Raw genomic sequence first — 21,629 nt, 5'->3', positions numbered from 1 at the left:
TGTACATATACAAATGCACATAGAAAGAGAGAGAGTGAGAGAGAAAAACATGCTTATTCAACACAAATACAAATTTAAAATTATAGAAAGTGTATTATTAATTATGCATAATGATTCTCAAAAGATACAATGAACAATTCAAGTTTAGGTTATTGAAAAGATAATGAATAGCTATACTAATATAAAGTTTATGCCTCATTGTTGGGACCATCTGATAAGTCTGAAAACTATGTAGTTTAAAGGGAGAAGTATAGTATTCTGAGTGCTGTGAAAATTAAATATATTAAATGTGGATATTATATTGGGTCAAACATTTGTAATCCTCATTTATTCTGTAGTCTTAGAAGTGGTGCAGTTTATTATAGACCAATGGATTTCAATGGCTTGTTTAAAGTAAGTAAATGTAACATATCATTTTTCCCCTTTTAATAAATTATTATGTATGTAAAAATTAATTTTGTTTTTTAAAGCATTAAACAATACATGAGAGAAACATATGTGCTTAAACACTCAGGATTGGAAAGTACTGTTTTGTGTTTTTCATTTTCTCTGAGGACTATCTTTTATTACTTTATGAATATTTCATAAAACTATGTTATAATATCCCCAAATCATCTATTTATTTTACAAGTTTTTTATTTTATATTATATTATTTATATTTCATCTAACATAAAGATTACTTTCCTTTGTAATACAACACTCCCCTAAGTCTCAATGTGGCATCATCTTTTTATTGAATGAGCAGCTGTAAAAAAATTTCTAGGCAAAGAAAAAGTACTTGGTTTTGACTGAGATGACTGAGTCATGTGCTCCCTCCTGACCTCCTTTACTTCTGATGATTTGGTTAATAGAGAAACAATGAGTTATCTTTGGTTCAAGTGTGTGTGTGTGTGTGTGTGTGTGTGTGTGTGTGTGTGTGTGTGTGTGTGTGTGCATGCGTGCACAGGCCAATTCACACCCTCCATTAATTTGTCCTTTTTCTCTCTTCAGCTTTGCTATAATGTGCCAGCTGTTCAGGAGGTGTTGCTTTCATGACAAGGATTACTGTCCTGTTGAATCACCTTCTCACAATTCCCAATTGGTTTCTGCAGACACAGAGCTCCCTGTGCTTTACCTTCCCCATTTCACCTACATCAAAGACTTCATCAATAGAAGCTTATGCTCTCAGCTCTGTCTATGGTAAGTTACAGTGCTTTATTATTATTTAAATTTTGTGATACTACACAGGGACCCCCAAAACAGAGCAGCACAGTGTTAGGAATTATATCTAATATTACTTAAAAATTATATTCTCTACTCTTTTTTGACAGAGGGAGAGACAGAGTCGCTAGGGTGGAGCTACAATTTTATCATAACTGAGAATGATCAATTTGCTCCAACTTCTGAATTATTAGGACACACCTCCACATGTAGTTGCTTGGAGAGAACTCCTTTGGCTAGTTGCTACCATTTGTTTATTAATAACTTTTGTGGCATAAACTCTCACCTAAAATGTGATTGTTCATAAAATCATTTTCTAAATATCCTTCAAATAATCATTATTTCTTCTTTTAAAATAAATAATTTAGATTTTTTAAAAAATGCAAATGTGGTAGTGAGGTATGGATATTCTTAAATGTCAAACTTTTAAGGAACTTTTTTTATGCCTTTTCAATTTTTCTGCAATTAAAACAATAGATTATTCTTAATTTCTTTTTAGAAGGCCAGTAGTATCCCCCCAAAAAGTAAGATGTGAGTATACTACAATATAAAAGATAATTATAGACCCATATTCAAATGAAATAAAGGCAAAGCTGATCATAAGAAAGTAGGTCTAGGTAGGATAAATTATGCACAAGGAAAAGCAATAAGACTCTGAACAAGCATTACAGAATAATTTGTCATTGTTTCTGAAGAGAATGCTTTTATATAGAAATAACCTGGAAAATTCAAACCATAACATTGTTTGAAGAAGCAAATGGGTACAATCATTTTACAGTACACAAAACCAATGCACAAAACAATCTATAATATTTCTATGTTTTATAAATGAGCAGGTACAAAAGAAATAAAAACTAATAATTATTGAAAAAATATAATAAACTCAACCTCAATTAATATACCTTTAAAATACCTGGGAGTAAATAAATATTTAAAGAAGTAAAAATAGGTACATATACTCCAACTATGAAGCACTGATTAGATTTTCATTTATTTATTACAGTCAGAGAGGGACTAAGGGATAGATGTACAAGGAAGGTCAAGATCATGGAAAAGAAATCCACAGACACAACTCAGCCAACCTCATAGAAACCCATGAGCTCTAGAACTACAGGTGTGGACACTTCCTTCATGGGACTGAACTGCATGTGGGACACTGTTGTGTAGCTTGGTCTATCTGAGGGGCTTCTGGCATTAGGGAAAGGATCTATCTCTGTGCACGAGCAAGCTTGTTGATGACCATATCCTATGGTAGGATGGCATGTTCAGCCTTAACAGGGTTTGTGCCAGACATTGTTCACTCCCCATGGGATACCTTACCCATTTGTGGGAGTGGATAAAGGATGGGCTGGAGGTGGAGATGAGGTGGCAGGGAAGGGGGAGTGAGATCTATGGTTGGAATATAAAATGAAATTTAAAAAGTAAATTCATTAAAAAGAAGAAAGAATAATACAGTAAGATGGCTATAATGGGGTGAGCATCTTCATATTCTAAGAAGTCTTGTACTTTTGTGGGCTTGAAGAAGACAAGTATCATTTATGGATAATATCAATTAATGTGACTCACCCAAACTATTAGTGTAATAAAAATGGTTTGAGTATATAGCTGAGTGTATGCCCGCATAGGCATACACACACACACCACACACACCAATGTGTAAATCAGAAGATGAGAGACAAATTAAAGGGAATTCAGAGAGTACATTTTCTTTAAGACTATATATATATTAGTTGATTAATTGTTGCTTAAGAATATAAGATATTCTTTGTTTGAGATTTAGCTCAACTCCTAAATAGAACTGTTCAACTGTTGAAAGTTGAATATTTGTTTTAAGAAGGCATTCCACTTTCTATTTCTTTTCTTCTTTGAACTCTAGAGGGTAAACCAATAAATTTTTTTTTAAATAAAACATGCATTTTTTTATTTAAAACTGTACATCGATACAGTGGTATTCTGGTCTTTTTCACATTTAAAATTGATGAAAATATATTGTGTATGATATCTAGAAACATTTGTGGTATGAACTAAAATATATCACTGATATCACTTGAAGTGTTAATCCAATTAATCTTAATCAATAAAAAGTCAGGAGTCAAATTTTGGGATAAGAATCTGGAATATCAGAGAACCAGGAGCAGCCACCAGGTGCTTGCCTATCTCTCTCCTTCCTATGTCCAAGCAGGGCCTAGTTGCTCTCTCTGTCAGCCCTTATGATGTCCTGCCTCTCTATACAGTCCTCCAGACCTCTATGGTAAACTGGTGGCTAGCTTTGCCCTCTGACTGCAGGCAAGCTTTATTTGTTTAAATAAAAACCAAATACCATACAATAATGAATTTGTAATATATTATTGTTATTATTAAAATTTTAAGTTAAAGAAATTCTATTTGCTTTATTAAAGTAATTTATTTGTCTTTACGTAATTCTTGAAGGAGTCCTTGTTAATGTATTTTTCTTTCATCTAATATGTTCCTTTGGATAAGGTTGTAATGCCTTCTTTGAGGTAATTTTTTTGTGTTAAATGCTGCATCTTGTCACTTTCATGGACAGTTTCCAATATTTGTCCTTTGTAATTCATGAGTCACATTTTCGAATTGATTGTTTTAGCCCTAATTTCATATTTCTATAGATATTATATAGATACTTTGGAAACTGAACATTTCTATTAATATATATTAGTATTTAGTGACTCCCAGAAAGCAAGTTGGTTTCACTGTTCATTTACTAATTCACTAGACAGTTTATTGAAATCTACTTCACTGCCTCAATCTTAAGCTATGAAATGAAATTCCCAGAGCAAAGGTTCATGTATGTTAAAGTTTCCAAAAAGATGGCAAACTGATTAGAAATCTCATGTTTGTGAAAAGCAAAACTGTAGCAGGAATGGTCAGCGATCTTTAGCTCACCCAACACTTCAGTGTTGATCTCAGATTTACATTTTTGAAAATAACATAAATCATTTTGAAGCATACAAGTAGTTCAAATAATTATCTCAAAGGTTAGGAATGTTACGAGATAGTCTGTATCAGATATTTCCCCCTGCTGTAACTTGTATACTTGACGTTTCTTTTTAATTATTTCTTTTATATTTTACATATAGATTCCCAGCTTCATCTTCCTCCCTCCTTCCCTCTCTCCCTTTCTCCCTCGCTCCTATGGCCTGCTGACCACCCTCTCATCCCATTCCCATCCCTTCTGGAAGGTGATGCCTTCCAGGAGGTGTCAACAAAATTTGTCAAGTCATTTGGAGTAGAACTAGGTCCTCCCTCCTGTTTCTAGGTTAAGGGAGTGTGCCTCCAGTGGGAATGTGCTTCCAAAGTCCTTTTTTTCAACACTGTTAGAGGTCCCTTAGTCTGCCCAGGCCTTCTAACTGAGATCCATGTTTAGGGGGTCTGAGATGGGCCAATGCTGGTTTTCCAGCTATTAGTCTGGGGGACCAATGGCTTCTCCTTGTTCAGGTCAGCTTTCTCTGTGGAGTGGATAAAGAAGATATGGCACGTTTACACAATGTAATACTACCCTGAAGAAAAAAATAACAATGGAATATTGAAATTCGCAGGCAAATGAATGGAACTTGAAGAAACTATACGGAATGAGGTAACCCAGTCACAAAAAGAGGAGCATGGTATATATTCACTTATATATGGAGTTTAGACATAGAACAAAGGATCACCAGCCTATAATTCACACGTCCAGAGAAACTAGGATACAAGGAGGAATCTATGTGATTCATACAATGTTCCTCACAGAAGGGAAAGGAACAAGATCTCCTGAGCATATTGGGAGTCAGGGCTGGGCAGGGGGAGAAGTAGTAAGTGGAGTGGGAGCTAAGAGAAAGAGAAGGGAGGACAGGAAAGCACTTGGGTCTATGATGTTTTTTGTTTGTTACTAATAAATGTCATTATTGTTACTACACTGTGACATGATAATTGGGATTACTTCAGTCCGTTTTCTCCAGACCACAGTCATTCATATTTGGTTCCATAAAAAATATGCTTTCTATTCTCTTTGACGTGTGAGTTGTTTTTTCATTAGGGATCTTTTAAAGAATGTCCATAGTGACTACAGGGTAATAGTTGTTTCTTCAAAGCTTTTTTTTTTCCTCACTGACAGTGTACATTTTGCTGTTGAGGTGCACTAATTGCTGCTAATTGCTCTGTGATTTTTTTACAACAATCAACAATGCCTTGGAGGCATAGGCTACTTGAGATTAAACCAACTAAACTCAATGTACATCAGATAAATAATCATAGATATTGGATATTAAGCTCTGACCTCAATTCAGGAAAAGGTCTGACTCCTTGTCTCTTGCATGTGGTCTCCAGTCAACAAGCCAGGCAAGTCTTGCATTTATCTTGAAAGGATACATGAATTCTTGCCTAATCTCACTTCATTGATGTCTCAACTGTTACTGAGATTATATTTAGCTTCTATCTTCACAAGTATTCCCAATGTAATTAGCTACTTTTCTTAACTATGTTTCATGATTTTCTTCTGTCTCCTGTATCCTATTCATCAGCCCCTTCTATATTTTGGAAACAAAATTTTGGAATTTACTTGTTATTCACATCTCTTCTTTGAGAACTGAATGTTAGTTGAAGGGATCTATACAGTATATACAGCTTTTTAGAGCATATTGTTTGATAATGTGCTAACTGCCATGATAGCATGAGAATTGATGTTCAATAACCCAGTATTTCAGTGGGGATACTCCTTTTGCACAAAAACAACTCAGCTTCATGACTGCCAAGAGGATGAGAAATACTGAATATAAGAGTTCCCCTAGAAGGCAGGTCTTTAGCTATGAGGAAGGAACGCATGATTTTCATTGGACCAGTCTGTATTGGGTTTTCCCATCCTCAGGCCTGGGAAATGATATTGAAAGAACAGTCATAAATACCTTAGACTCTCATGGTGTTAGTAAATGCTTCTAGATTTCCAAAAAGAGATGTGTTTTGTCTATTTACACAATTTGATACTTCTAGTTGATTTTCTCACATTAACTTTCTTGGATACTATTTCATTTCTAAATAATTGCTTCAAAGACTTTGTTGACTACCCAAGGGATGTCTTATCCATCTGACGAGTAGTTTGGGGAAGGTGAGTGGCAGGAGAAGGAGAAGGAAGGCTCAGTAAGAAAAATCTTTGACAAATAATTATGAGGACTTGAATTTTACCCCCCCCCCACTCTCTCAATCCACATAAGAGCAGGAAACAGGGTGGATTCTTAATCCACTTTTGTGGACATAGATGTAAATAGATCAATGTGACTTTTCAGTAAGCCATGTAAATTAACCTGATAACTTTTTTATTTTCAATAAGACATTGTTTCCAAAATCAAGGTAGACAGTTTGAGAACAACACCTGAAGCTAACATCTTTCCCTCACTCACATAAATACAGTACCCACACATTTGTACCCATATAGCAACTAACTCTATTACTTATTCTATGTTCTTTGTTTGGAATACTACATTAAATAATTATAGTAAGAAACTCGAACGTCTTTGTTAGCATGAACACATTAATGTCAGTAGCCTCACTAAGAAATGGATTGTTAAAATGCAGTAATATCCTTTTAGGGGTTTACAGAGGGGAATATGTTTGCAATAAATGTTTAACAGTCTTCATTAAGCTCTCTTAGCAAATTAAGATCATTGGATATTGTTACAATAATTAGTCTCTTTAACAGCAGAGTGAGCACAAGTAGGCTTGATCACGTGGCCAGATTTCTCAATGAAGCCCCCAACATTTTCATAACTTTTACTAATAACAGAAGCCACAGTTGTGTAGCAAATAATCACACAAAGGGAATATCAAGTTTGGATATTTGTATTATGCAGGCACTATCACACCAAACAATAGATGAACTATTTCAGCCCAAGTATGGAGGATCAACATGCTACCAAAAAATATTTTTCTGTAACTAACCTAGCATGAAAAGCACAGAAATCAAATAACAATCTGAATTGCTGTTGGTAGCACTTGGTTGATTATGGGTATTTGAAAGATAGACATGTTTTGACCATTTCAATCATGGAAGTTATGGTCAATTGAATTGTAGAAAGGGGTAGACATGGAGTTTCAGATTCAACTGTTCTATTTTTACCAAACTAGAGGACTAAAGACCATTTGTGGCTTATCTTTAGAATTTCATGATTGCTTTATGTGTATCTGAGTTGCAAATAGGCTATTATCATGGAATTTCACTGAAGATACTGTTGTAAAATACATTTTGAATTTCACATAGGAAAAGAGATAAAGTTGCAATCAAAATACATGTCCCAATAGTGGCCACCTATTTACTAAGGCAAACTGAATTTAAATGTCTCTCTTTGCTTAAACAGAAAGAGCGCCAATTAGTCTCAGTAGTAATAATGCACATTCATATTAGTTCTGAAACTAATATGGTAATTTAGAAGGGAAGCATCAAAAGACCAACGGATACTTATATGGGCACAAATGATCCCCAAGGAAATGATGCAGGGCAGTATCTTTAATCTATAATCTGTCATTTTGAATACATCCTTATATTGTCCAATTAAATCCTACTATTGGGATTTCTTCTGAATTTTCATACTTTTTTCATATTACAATGAAGTTTTTGTTCAGCTGTAACACTTTGGTAAACTATCTTAGATACGTTTGAGACCTTTTTCAAAACCTTTTTTTTTTTTTTTTTTTTTTTTGTAGAGTATCTTTCAACCTTAAACAGCCTGAATAATTTCCTTTAGAAATTCTTCTCTATTGTGATTAAAATAACTAGTATTTATTTATTTATTTATATTTTAACCACCTATATTGCACAAATTAAGCATCTCTTAGAAAACTAGGTAATGACTTTTTAAATGTGCAATTTAAAATTTCAAACAATATTACCATTCTTCCCAGAAGCTTCACTGTCAGTTACTTAGTAAAACCATCATTAATCACAAGATAAGCCACAGTCATGTGGTGATTGTAATTTGGTCCCACAGAACCAAAGACAAATGATATGGAATACTATTAGCAATGATAGCTTTAATGTAGACATTCATCATGGACTTGGGTTCCCTTGATGTGACGTTAGGATAAAAACTTGGGGAAATTGTCTATCTGTTAAAAAGAAAACAATACCTATTACTATTGAACCATAATTTTGGAAAAAATTGTAAAAAATACGAGAGAGATTTTATATCTTTTCTGTTAAAAGAGAAAATAGCAGGGGTCTCTTAAGAAACCAGATGCAGTGTAATTAGAATAGCTAGTGCTGATTAGTTGTTATCTAATTACTAATAATAGAAGCTGTAGGATTTGGCAAGCTATCTATTTACAGGAGTGATGAGGCTGCTATGGTTCATAAGAATAGTTACACTGCTAACAGTAGCTCAAGACATACACATACATAATAATACATACATACAAGCACACAAAAATTATATTATTTTTTTATTTGTGACATTTTATTGGTTATTAAATGCACTACATTATAACCTCAAAAATCAAAACATAATTATTGGGAAAGAATCCTTGTTATTAATTTAAGTGAACTCATTTGAGACATTGCTTAGATTTTCAAGGACATAGACAACCATTATTAAATGTATCTCTTGTAGGAAATTCTGCTGTGAACAGGATACAGCATGGTTAGGAATAAATTTCTACTTGGGTTGCAACCTTCTACACTATAAAATGGATATGCTTTAAATTTTCATGTAGAGAACAACAGCAACAGCAACAACATTAAACAAGCCATCGGGACTAAGCTCAATGTCATTGTACACATTCTTCATTTCATTTTTTTAATGTCTTTGTGCACCTAGTTATATTGATTCCTCAGTTCTTCTGCCTTTATCCACACTCATTTGTTTCCTAATACAATATTGACTAATGGAATTGTCTACTCCACATTGTATTTCAAGGTTACAGATTATCCTGTGTCCTACATTAAATAGATATTTAGCTGAATTGTAAGGGTGAATCAGATTTGATATCTTGCCTATTAGATATTTTTGACTCTTTAAGATTTGAATTAATAAAGGGAATGAAAACAACTCTACCATTTTATTTACTTAAACTTTTTCAGATTTGTTTGTGTGTGTGTATATGAATAACATGGAAATTTCAATATTACCATAGTGTTGAGGTTGTATATCTGTCTACACTAGTCATAAACAAGTATTGATGCATCAATATACTTATAATGTATAATTTTATCAATATTATGTCTAATATATATATATATTATATATATATATATATCCTGAAAAATATGCCCTATATTTATGTTAGTGCTTGTAGATAAATGAATCTGAAATCAAATTCTTAATGTCATGTAAAAACCAGTTGGTTATGTCCCAAGTTCATTGCAATTCCCATGCCAAAAAAAAAAATTGAAATAAAAGTTATTTAACTAAGAAATCCCCTAAAAAGTGTGGCTTCTAAGGTAACATGAAAACTGAGGTCCTACACACTTTGTGATCAGGACCCTTGCTGTGGTTATTAAGCACTTGCTAAAGGTCAGATATTGTGAATCTGTAGAAAATATTTACTTTATAAAACAGATATTTGAGGTACACTATTAATTTTATAGCACTACTGTAAAATATACCATGGATTGAATAATTTAAACAATAGAAATTTATTTTGTACTGGTCTGGAGGCTCTGAAAGTTGGGCAAGGGGTTGGCAAAGTTGGTTTCTTCTGAGGCTGCTTTTCTTGGCCTGCATATGGCTGCCTTCTCTTTGTCCTTACATGATAATTTCTCTGCATGTACATGTACGTCAAACAGTACACTTTATATTTATCCATGCTACCAAATTCCCCATTCTTATGAGGATAGCAGTCAAGTGTAATTAAACTCACCCCAGCAGTATCTTTCTTGGATAGCAACAACAATTTTGGGAAGGAGAATTCAGCAATCACACACCTACAATATAGCAATGGAATTCAGTATAGGTAAACCTCCCCTGCCATACTGTTTATATTACACAAAATACCTTTCTAAATTCATTGCTACATCAAGCACTCCAACAACCATTGTTAAAATTATGCTAAATAACAATATGAAAATTACAATAGTTTATGCCCCATCAAGTACAATAACGCATTTTTAAGAAGTGTAACAATAAAACATGCAGTTTAACATGGCCACTTTGACTAAAGAAATATTCTTCACAAATTATTTTCCTGAATTTGAAATGAATAGATGTCATTCATGTGTTTGGAAAGTTACTGATGAATTGGTTCATTGCATTGGTGATTATTTCACAAAGTCTTCTTAAAATGTTTGCCTTTACCATGGCTATGATCATGCTTCATCACATGTTGTACATTATATGAGGATATAACACTGGGCAAATACTTTATTAATGAATTTTTAGCTCATTATACTTGGGTCTATATTAATAAGTCACAGACCTATTTCTCCTTCTGAGCCCCCTCATATCCTTTACTTGCTCTCTTTCTGACTCATGACATTTTTTTATTGAATTATTTTTTGTTATCATTGTTGTGGGGAGGTGGTGGTGTATGTTTTTGTGATACGTATGTAAAAACTTCTCAGTCTGTATAATGGTGCTTGTATGTGGATTTAGGGCTGTCCATTTGATAGTGCATTGCTAATTGCCCTGCTCCTTTCTGGCATAAACCATTTCTCTTGAACATAGGATTCCTTAGTTGCCTGTAGCTCTTTGGTTGGAGTTGGGGTATCAAGAGCTTTCTTCCATTAACTATAACATGTCTATTAATATTTACCATGTTCAGGTCATGTTTAGCCAATCATGTTGATTATATTTTCAGCCTTAATTTTTGACATTCTTAGGAGACACACTCTCAAAGCCAACTATATGTTCCTTTAACTCTTTCAACCTTCCAATTTTTCTTAAATGTTCCCTGAACCTTAGGTGCAAGAAAACAAAGTGTAACAGTTTATACATTTATACATTTTGTGTACATACCTTATTCTTCTTTTGTAATCTAAGAATAAACATTATTATATCTACAGTTTTGTCAAGAGTCAATTGTCCAGGCAAATACCTGGAATGATTTTTAGGTAGTTTACAACTTTTCCCACAATAGTTCATATATTGTCCTTTATAACAATGGCCATATGGCTAATGCCACAGCCTGCTTATAATCATTTACCATGTGTATAATTTTCAAGGTCTGAAATATGTTTTTCAGTTTATAAGTAGTTCAGTGGTATCATTTACTCAAATGTTGGACTCCACCCATCAATGAGGCATGTTAACCAATACAATGTAGAGAAAGATAATCATCATGAGATTCCAAAAATGTCTGCTCTCACATGGCTTGGCTTTGACGATATGTTCTATCATCCATTTCAGGAAGCATGCAAGCACAAATAAACCACAGAGATAAATCACACCATAACACATGGCAGAGTGAAACTATAAAAGTATTTCTCCTGAAAATATTCCAACCACACATGAATATATTGAATAGAAACACGTTACCCTGTAGTTTTAGAGACTGGAGAGTTCAAATCAGTGCATCTGCACCTGATGTAACAAAGTAAATATAATTTGATATACCTAAAGATTACAGATGAAATATTATATTGTTATTTCAATTGAATAAAAATAGACAAAAATCCAATACCCATTCATGATAAAAGTTTTCAAAAACTAAGCAATTATGTGAAAGTTTCTTGATTGGATGATTGGATGACTAATATCTAAATAAATGGCATTATAACATTTTTGTATAGAACACATTATAAATATCACATTTGATATTGAGAAGTTAACCAGTAGTCTTCTAAAATGAGGAACAAATCAAGAATATTCTGTTTTCTTCCATTTTCAGTATTGCTTGGTGTCCTAGTGCTTCATAAAATGTTTCAAAGAAAATAATGTAGAAAAACACTGACTAGAAATATCAATATACTAATCTTAGGAAAAAAACAAATATTGATAATTCTTTAATTGAATCTCTCATCCCAGGAGAAGACATTGTTTTAAATTGACAACTAAAATGTAAGCAATTCACAGCATATCACAATTCTTCTGGTATATGAGAATGTCTAAGAAAGAGTGTTTCAGTTGTTACCTGACATAGGAAGACCCAGCCCACAGCATGTTGTGTCACATAATGGGCTAGACTCTGGATTTCATAAAAGTATTGAAAGCTAGTTGAGCACAAGCAGAGTTAGTAAGCGTATGTCTATTTTCTCTGCCCTTAACTGTGAATGTGATGTAACTAGCTGCTTGAATTCCTGTCTTTGTTTCCTCAAAAAGCTGAACTGTCACCTGACATTGTAAGCCAATGTTCCTTACTCTAGTTAAGATGTTTTTCTTTAGTTTTTGTTTTTGATTTTTACAGTAATAAAAATGAAACAAGAACATAATGCAATTATGAATTTTTTACAGTGAGTAAATAATCTCTATATTATCTTCCTGTTCCTATTGTAACAAATGAAGACAAGCATGGCATTTTATCTAACAAAATTGTAGGTTACAATTCTAATACTGATTGGCAGTTATGCATTGCTTCTAAACCTTCAGGAAAGAAACTATCCCCTTCCTTGCTTCTAACACGACTTATGATCAAGAGTTCTTTCTATATTGGCAGCCATATCTTTACTGGGTCTGGTTTCCTCTGCTTCTGTCAAGGACTCATTTTAACATAGAGAAGCCACAGTGAAAGATCAGATTAATTCTCGTTAATAAAAAAACTCCATTATGCTTTTATATATCATAGCCACATTTGAGGGATACAATAATTGTTATGTTTTTGGGTTGTTTTATTTCTTATAAATAACTCAATCAACTGAAAATGGCTTTGAAGGGATATATATTACAAGAAGTATACATGCAAAGAACATATACACAAATGAAAAGATAAAAAATTTTATTGGGAAAGTCTATCAAACCACCAACCTGCTACCGTATTTGTTGGAACATATGATAATTAAAAATAAAACAGCCCAGAGCAGCTGCTGGAGATGTTAATTAATGACATACTCAGATGTGTTATATTTATTTTTGGTAGAATGCTTATTTATTTTGCATAGACATGTGTGGTATACCTTTTGGTAGATGGTATCAAGGTGTGACTATTACTGAAAGAATGTCATATTAGGATAGGTATAACCTGGTTGAGTCTATATCTAACCAAATGGAAATGCATAATGTGAGAACAGAATATAAAAAAATGGCATATAGATTTAAAAGTGATGTTATTTAAAAACAAACAAGTGGTAAGTTGGAATTAGATCTCAGGACTAAATAAATACATAATAAGGAGATACTAATAAAAGAATTTGTAATGTCAAAATAATTTTCTAAGATTAGTCATTAATAACAAAGATGAGAAGAATTAAAATGACCTGATATCTCACTTTCTTGGAGGTGGTGACTCCTGATACAAAGGATGAAATCATCACTAGATCCTACAGCACGGCACAGATCCCCTGGAAAGCATTGAACAAGCACATTACAGCTCTGAACAATTCAGTTAAGCTGTCATAGTTTTACTTTCTTATTCTTCTTTCTTGCTCCTTGCATTTACAGATAGAGGTATGTAGAAAAATGAAGGAAGCATGAAGTTACTTCAAATTTGAAGAATCAGAGTTATGTGTTTCTTAGCTGAACAGGATACAGTTTAATTAATTTTCATGTAAATTAAAAACAATATTATTTTACATATCAATCCTAGTTCTTTCTCTCTCTTGTCCTCCCATTCCACCCACCATTCCCCATATCACCCCACACATCCACTCCTCATGGAGAGTGAGGCCTCCCATGGATGTATCATCAAATATCTGTCACATCATTTGGGGCAAGAGCTAGAATATCCCCTGTGTATCAAGGTTGATAGAGTATCCTTCCATAAAGAATTGGCTCCCAAAGTCCATACATGCGCTATGGATAAATACTGGTTCTACTGCCAGAGGCCCAGTTGATTACCCAGGCCTCCCAACTGACACCCATGATCAGGTGGCCTGGTACATTCCTATGCTGGTTCCCCAGCTGCAAGACTGGGGTCCATATACTCCCACTTGCTCAGGTCAGCTATTTCTGTGGATATCCCAAGCATCATCTTAAGCTCTTTGCTCAACACTCCTTCCTCTTTACAACTGGGTTTCAGGAGTTCTGCTTAGGGCTTAGCTGTGAATTTCTGCTTCTGCTTCCATCTACTGGGTGAAGACTCTACGATGGCATTTATGGTAGTCATCAATCTCATTATAGGGGAAGGGCATTTAAGATAAGTTCTCCACTATTGCTTAGATTCTTAGTTGGGATCATCCTTGTGGATACCTGGAGATGTCCCTAGTTCCAGATTTCTAGTTAAGCCCATAAGGTCTCCCTCTTTTAAGGTATCTCTTTCCTTGCTCTCCTTTGTTCTTCCCCCAACTTGAACTTCTTGATCCCCCATCTTCTCCTCCCATTCCTCCTCCTTATTCCTTCTGTTCCCCCTCCTATTCCTCCCATCTTCTTTTTCCTCACTCCCTCCACCTGTCCAGTGCTCCCAGTTTACTAAGGAGAACTTGTCACTTTCCCCTTCTGGGGGTCCCTGTATTTCTCTCTTAGGGTCCTCTTTGTTTCCTAGATTCTCTGGGGTGGTGCATTGTAGGCTGGGTATGTTTTGATATATGTTTAATATCCACTTATGAGTGAGAAATTAACATGATTTCCTTTCTGTATTTGTGTTACCTCACTCAGGATTCTTTATTCTAGTTCCATCCATTTGCCTGTGAATTTGAATATTTCATTGTTTTTTTTTTTTTTTGTTTTGTTTTGTTTTGTTTTCCCTGCTAAGTAACATATTCTTTATCCATTCTTTAGTTGAGCAGCATCTGGGTTGCTTCCAGGTTCTGGTTATTACAAATAATCCTGCTCTTAACATAGTGGAACAGATGTCCTTGTGATATGAATGTGCATTCTTTGGGCACATGCCTAAGAGTCAGATTGCTGGATCTTGAGGAAGACTGATTCCCATTTTCCAGAGAAACTGCCATACTAATTTCCAACGTGCAAATTTACACCCACCCACCCCCATCAATGCAGTAGTGTTCCTCTTTCTTCACATCCTCTCCAGCATTATTTTAGCCATTCTGACAGGTATAAAATGGTATAGAAGACCTCAACATAAATTCAGCAATACTGAACCTCTACGAAAAGAAAGTGGGAGATACTCTTGAATGAATTGGCACAGGAAACCATTTCTTGAACACAACATCAGTAGCAAAGACACTGAGATCACAAATAAGAAATAGGACCTCCTGAAAATGAGAAGCTTCTGTAAGGCAACGGATGCAGTCAACCAGACAGAACAGCAGACCACAGAATAGCAAAAGATCTTCACCAACCCCACGACTGACAGAGGCTTGATCTCCAAAATATACAAAGAACTCAATAAGCTAGTCACCAAAACACAAAATAACCCTATTAAAAATGGGGTACAGTTCTAAGTAGAAAGTTCTCAGTAGAGGAATTTCTAATGGCTGAAAGGCAGTTAAGGAATTGCTCAAAATTCTTAGAAATCTGGGAAATGCAAATGAAAAAATGTAAGAATTTTTAAGAGATTGCTCTGTATACACTACTCTTTTCTTTAGTTTATATGATATTTTTGATTTATTACTGTGTGGCTCAATACAGTACTTTTACCAGGGAAGTAGGGCTTTTGATGTCATTACATCTAAAACTACAAATAAAACATGTAATCATAAGTAAATTCTTCCTCCTTGCACTCACAATAGAAGCTATCAAATGATTTTTGTTTACAGTTCTGTCATTTATCTGTTCATTGTTTTACATACAAGTTTTACACTATTTATCAGTTATACCAATTATATATATATATGTATATATATATTATTAAAATACAGTATAGCCTTTGATTATTTTTAAACTTAAGACATTTATTAATTTCTACCAAACAATTCAGTGTAAATACTCAGTTCTATTATAGCACCAACATGTGTCCTATTTTTAGTTAATATTTATTAAACTTTTACTTTAAAGGCAAAATATTTGAACATGTTCCTGAGATAAATCATGATTTTCTATAAACATTAAGTCAATTTTATCAAGAAAATAGAGGAACATAGTTGAACAGATGTCTTTGTTGCATGGATGTGAATCCTTTGGGTATATGCCTAAGAGGGGGATTGCCGGGTCCTGTGGTGAACATTCCCATTTTCCTGAGGAACCGCCATACTGATCACCAAAATGGCTGTATGAGTTTGCACTCCCACCAGCAGTGGAGGAGTGTTCCCCTTTCTCCACATCCTCTCCAACATGAGTCATCATTGGTGTTTCTAATTTTAGCCATTCCAGCAGGAGTAAGATGGTATCTCAAAGTTGTTTTGATTTGCATTTCCCTGATAGCTAAGGATGTGAAGCATTTTCTTAAGTGCCTTTCAGACTTTTTGATTTCCTCAATTGAGAATTCTTTCTTCAGTTCTGTACCCCATTTTTTAATAGGGTTATTTGGTGTTTTGTTGACTAGTTTCTTGCATTCTTTGTGTATTTTGGAGATCAGCCCTTTGTCAGATATAGGATTGGTGAAAATCTTTTCCCAGTCTCTGGGCTTCCATTTGGTCTTGTCCACTGTGTCCTTTGCCTTACAGAAGCTTCTAAGTTTGAAGAGGCCACATTTATTAATTGTCTCTCTCAATGTCTGTGCCCCCGGAGTTATGTTCAGGAAGTGGTCTCCTATACCAATTTGTTCAAGGGTACCTCCTACTTTCTCTTCAAAGTGGTTCAATGTGGCTGGATTGATGTTGAGGTCTTTGATCCATTTGGACTTGAGTTTTGTGTATGGCGACAGACATGGGTCTATCTGCAGTCTTCTACACACCCTCATCCAATTGTGCCAGCACCATTTGTTGAAGATGTTGTCCTTGCCCCATTTTATAATTTTAGCTGTTTTGTCGAAAATCAGGTGTTCATAGGTATGTGGGTTATATCAGGATTTTCAATTCGATTCCATTGGTCTACCTGTCTATTTTTATGCCAATACCATGCTGTTTTCAGGATAATAATAATAATAAAGAAAAGTGTACATAGGGTGCTACCTGCTACTTTTTTGGGGGGAGGGTGGAGTGTTCTTTTCTGTTGTTCTTTTTTTGTTCTTGAGATGCAATTCGTGGAATATTTATTTATACTATTTGCTAAATGTACAGTATAAAAAATACTTCTGTGGTGTATACCTCTGCCAAGAATTTTTTTCTTCATTCATCATGACAAATGCATATTCTTCTTTAATGCAAATTTCTCATTTTATTGTTGAGTAAGAAGCTTAAAATAATTATGTTCCTTAAAATCACTTGCTAAGCAAGAGAAAATATTTGCATACAGGAGAACATAGCTTCTAGTTTCAATGTTGTTCCATTTGATTGTAAGCAATAGCTGTGTAAATCACTATACATCAGTGTTAATTCAAAAAAAATATCTTATTCTACTCAGCACAGAAATATTAAGCCCTAGTTATGGTAACATTGAATCTAGTATCAAAGAGAAAATTGTTATATTATTTCATAATTTTCACAGTACAACATCTATACACCAAAAAATTCATGTCTGAAGGGACACTAAGGTAAATTCTATCACAAACAATATTTTAGTTTATCTAAACATTTATGATATGTTTATCCATAATTTCCCCAGTGGCTTATTTAGATAAATCTTTTATGAAATATGTTTTCTCCTTTTCTTCAAAGAGAAGTTTTCCATACATCTAAATATACAACTCCCATGGGAACATGATAAATAAAATAAAATATATGTCAGTGTTACTAATATAGTAAAGTCTTAAAGGGTTCAATTGTTGGCACCTGCTTCAATAAGTGGATACTACTGTTTCTGGCTTTTGTTCATTGCTTCAATTTTTGATTATAGAACACATGGATGCCAAAGTGATAGCTAGGATATGGTATTTATGAAGTAGTAATTTTACATTTGGAACTATTGTTCTTAAGAAGCTAGAAAAAGAACCTATGGTGTTTTTTTTAATTTATTATTTTACATGTTGATCCCAGTTCACTCTCCTTCCCTCCCTCCCTCCTTCACGTTTACACTCTCTGCCCTCTCACATGCATCCTAACCATCCTCCCCTCCCATCCCCCCACCCCAATTCCATATGTAGGGGAATGCCTTCCAGTTGGGGTCATGTAGAATTGACAGGTCATGTGAAGTAGGGACTAGGGTTCTCTCCATTCTCTAGGTTAAGACAGTTATCCCTCCATGGGGGATGTGTTCGCAAGGTCCATTTCTGCACCAGGGATAGGAACAGAAGACAGAAGATATATATATATATATATATATATATATATATATATATATATAGAGAGAGAGAGAGAGAGAGAGAGAGAACATAAAAGAGGGAGCCAATATTGGTTTGAAGAGAAAATTGAACCCAAAAAAAGGTCTAGAGAACTACAAGACTGCTGCCAACTAACAATCTGAGCATCCGTGCAAGGGCTAACATAAATGCCCTTCCTGGATAGTGAGATCAACAACTAACTTATCCATGGAGCCCTCATTTAATATCTGTTGGGAACAGGAGCAAACATCCATACATAAACACTGAGTCGAACTAGAACCCAGATGCAGATGGAGAGGACAAGACCAGGCGGCAGAAACACATAGAGACAGCTTACCTGAACAAGGAGGAGCTCATGGGCCCCCAGACTGATAGCTGGGAAGCCAGAATGGGACTGACTCAGGCCCCCCTGAATATGGGTCTCAGCCAGAAGGACTGAGCAGTCTAAGGGACTTCAGACAGTTGAGCCAGGATGTATCCCTGGTGCACAAAAGGACCTTGAGAAGCTATGGTATTTTTAATAGTTGAGAACAATTCTAGAAGGTATGAATGGTCAATGAACAAGAAAATTGGCTCTCATCACACACCAACTTTACCTTAATTTTGAGTTCTGGCATCCACAAGAGGAGAAGTAAATTTAGACGTTATATAAGCCAGAGAACATACAAAATTTAAATGCATCCGTTTAAGTATTGGGGCACGTATGATGATCAAGTCAGTACTTTATTTTTTCAGTGTACTTGATGTGCTTATTGAAATTAAATGCAAATAGACAAGTTCTACCGCTTCTAATAATCTTACCACATGTGTCAAGTCAGTATTTTTAATAATACAATATGCGATTGAGTGGTGTGTTAAAAATAGTCCCTGGGGATAGTAAGATCACTTAGTTTGTAAGGTCACTTGCTGCCAATTTGACAACCTAGTTTTCTATCTCCTGACACCTCATGATAGAACGAGAGGTAAGGTTTCTGCAAATTGTCCTCTAATGGCCACACATATGGTGGACTGCATGAGCACTGTGGTACACCAAGATAACACGATTCAATAAATAAACTTAATAACACATTTATTTTTCAAATGATCATGTTATTTTGCACTGGGATATATATAAGTCACAGTACTGAGAGTGAATAAAATATTCTGCCAAGTATTGTTTTAGTTCATGCAAATATGATAACCACAGGGGAGGAAGGCATGGGAGATAATAAATTAATACTTTGTACTCAAGTCATTTGGACATCAGAAGCATTAATAATTGATTTGTAAATAATCTTTATTGAAACTTTATACAAGGAAAGCTGTGCTGTGTTTAGGCACCTGAACAAACTCTCTACATTCAATTCCCTGTGAGAATCTTACTTTAGTAAAATAGTCTCAATCTCAATGGCATTTTTTGCATATTGTTATTGGAATGATTTTCAATTATATTTCAATTAGATATTTTTATTGTTATGTATTTTTATAACAGCAATGAAATAGTCATCCGTGTTCTAGCCATCAGTATGTTAAAAATAATCGAGAAGTTTTTTGTTTGTTTGATTTAGTTTGATTATTAACACATTCATCTGTCCTTATTCATATAGACTATTCATGTTCCTCTTTTGTCAAGGATTGAAACGATCCTTAAAAAAAGGAAAATAATAAGTGACAAGAATAGAGATTTCTTTAAAAATGTTTAAATATGTTACCTATATGTTATGGTTAACTAAAACTAAAAAATTTCAAGTTGTATGTGTTATTTTTATTCTTACTAATTTTGAAAGACTCTTTCTTGAAGAAAGTCACATATGTGAATTGAGTCAGAATGAGTGATTAAATGCTGACATAAGAAATTATTAGTAATTATGTGAATTCTGTATATTTCAGCATGTTATTGCTTACCTCTGAACTGATCTTTAGACAATCACCCTAGATATGGGAATATTTTAGCCACAAGACACACATATAATGTGGCCAAGGACAGGATCTGCAAAAAATATTAAGTAGTGTTTGCATCCAGTGATGATGTGGAGAAGAGTCTTAACCCAGTTTCAACATGTTGCTAAATACAGCTAAAAATGTATGGCAGGAACACTGAAGCAATGCTAGCAAGCACATTCAATACAGTTTCCTGCTTTTATTCTTCTTTTCCACTGAGTCTTGTAAGATGTTCAAGTGTTTGCTAAGTATACACTTACCTCACGTGTTCCACATGGAAACATTTTAAATAATGGTATGTGGATAAATCAGAATAACTTCAAGTTCCTTGCCAGCTGGCACCAAAGTAAGCCCTCAAAATCAGTTTACCATATTTCGAAGGACTCCCTATGGAAGAGACTGTAAACGAATCTGTCTTGTCCTCTAGCACAGTCCACGTATCAGCTCCAACCTGTAGTGTGAATTTCTGCCTTGTGAATACCGGAGTCACGCAAGGCACATAAGAAGCACACAGATTCCAGGATTCGTATCCTACATAAGAAAAGCATATGTTAGAATGCTCACCCTCCTGGTGTTTCCATTGTGTCTTTGATGGGTACAACTTTAAAGCCTAAGAATAGATGGTTAGATTATGTGATAACATTAAATATTTCAAACATTTAGACCAAAACCTTCCTTGGCACTCATTTAGCCACATTAGATGTTGGGTTTCAAAGAGAAACAGATATTGTGCTCTGACGTTGAAGACGATCTCAAAATAAAGGTTCTTTTCTTTTTTTTTTTATTTTCTACTTGATATAATTCTTTTCTGTTATCTTAATATGAAACTGTCTTACACATTATCCTTCATTCCTCAGGTATGTTCCATTAAAATACTTTATGTTATCAGTTAAATAATTTTATTTCTATTGTTGACCTTTAAGCATATAGAGGAGAAAAATGTGAAATTTTCCTTAGGTTAAGAGGACCAAAATCTGTATGTCTTGATATACACATATGTAACCAAAGCTACAAAATTATTTAACAAAATATCATTATTGAAATATCAACAGTTTGCCTGATACTATTATATATAATTGCAGACAAGTATAAACTTTTCTTTTCTTGATATGGTATTTATCTGAATGTTTTTCCATTTAAGATTTTCCCATATGATTTTGTCCAGGTGTATGATCATTTAAATTTGTATTTATTTATTAGAGCATGTAATCCAAGTACAATTTTCCAAGAGATAATAACC

This window comes from Phodopus roborovskii, unplaced genomic scaffold (genome assembly GCF_943737965.1).
Source record: "Phodopus roborovskii unplaced genomic scaffold, PHOROB, whole genome shotgun sequence".
In the NCBI taxonomy this organism is placed as follows: Eukaryota; Metazoa; Chordata; class Mammalia; order Rodentia; family Cricetidae; genus Phodopus; species Phodopus roborovskii.
Note: the sequence above shows the minus strand (reverse complement) of the source record.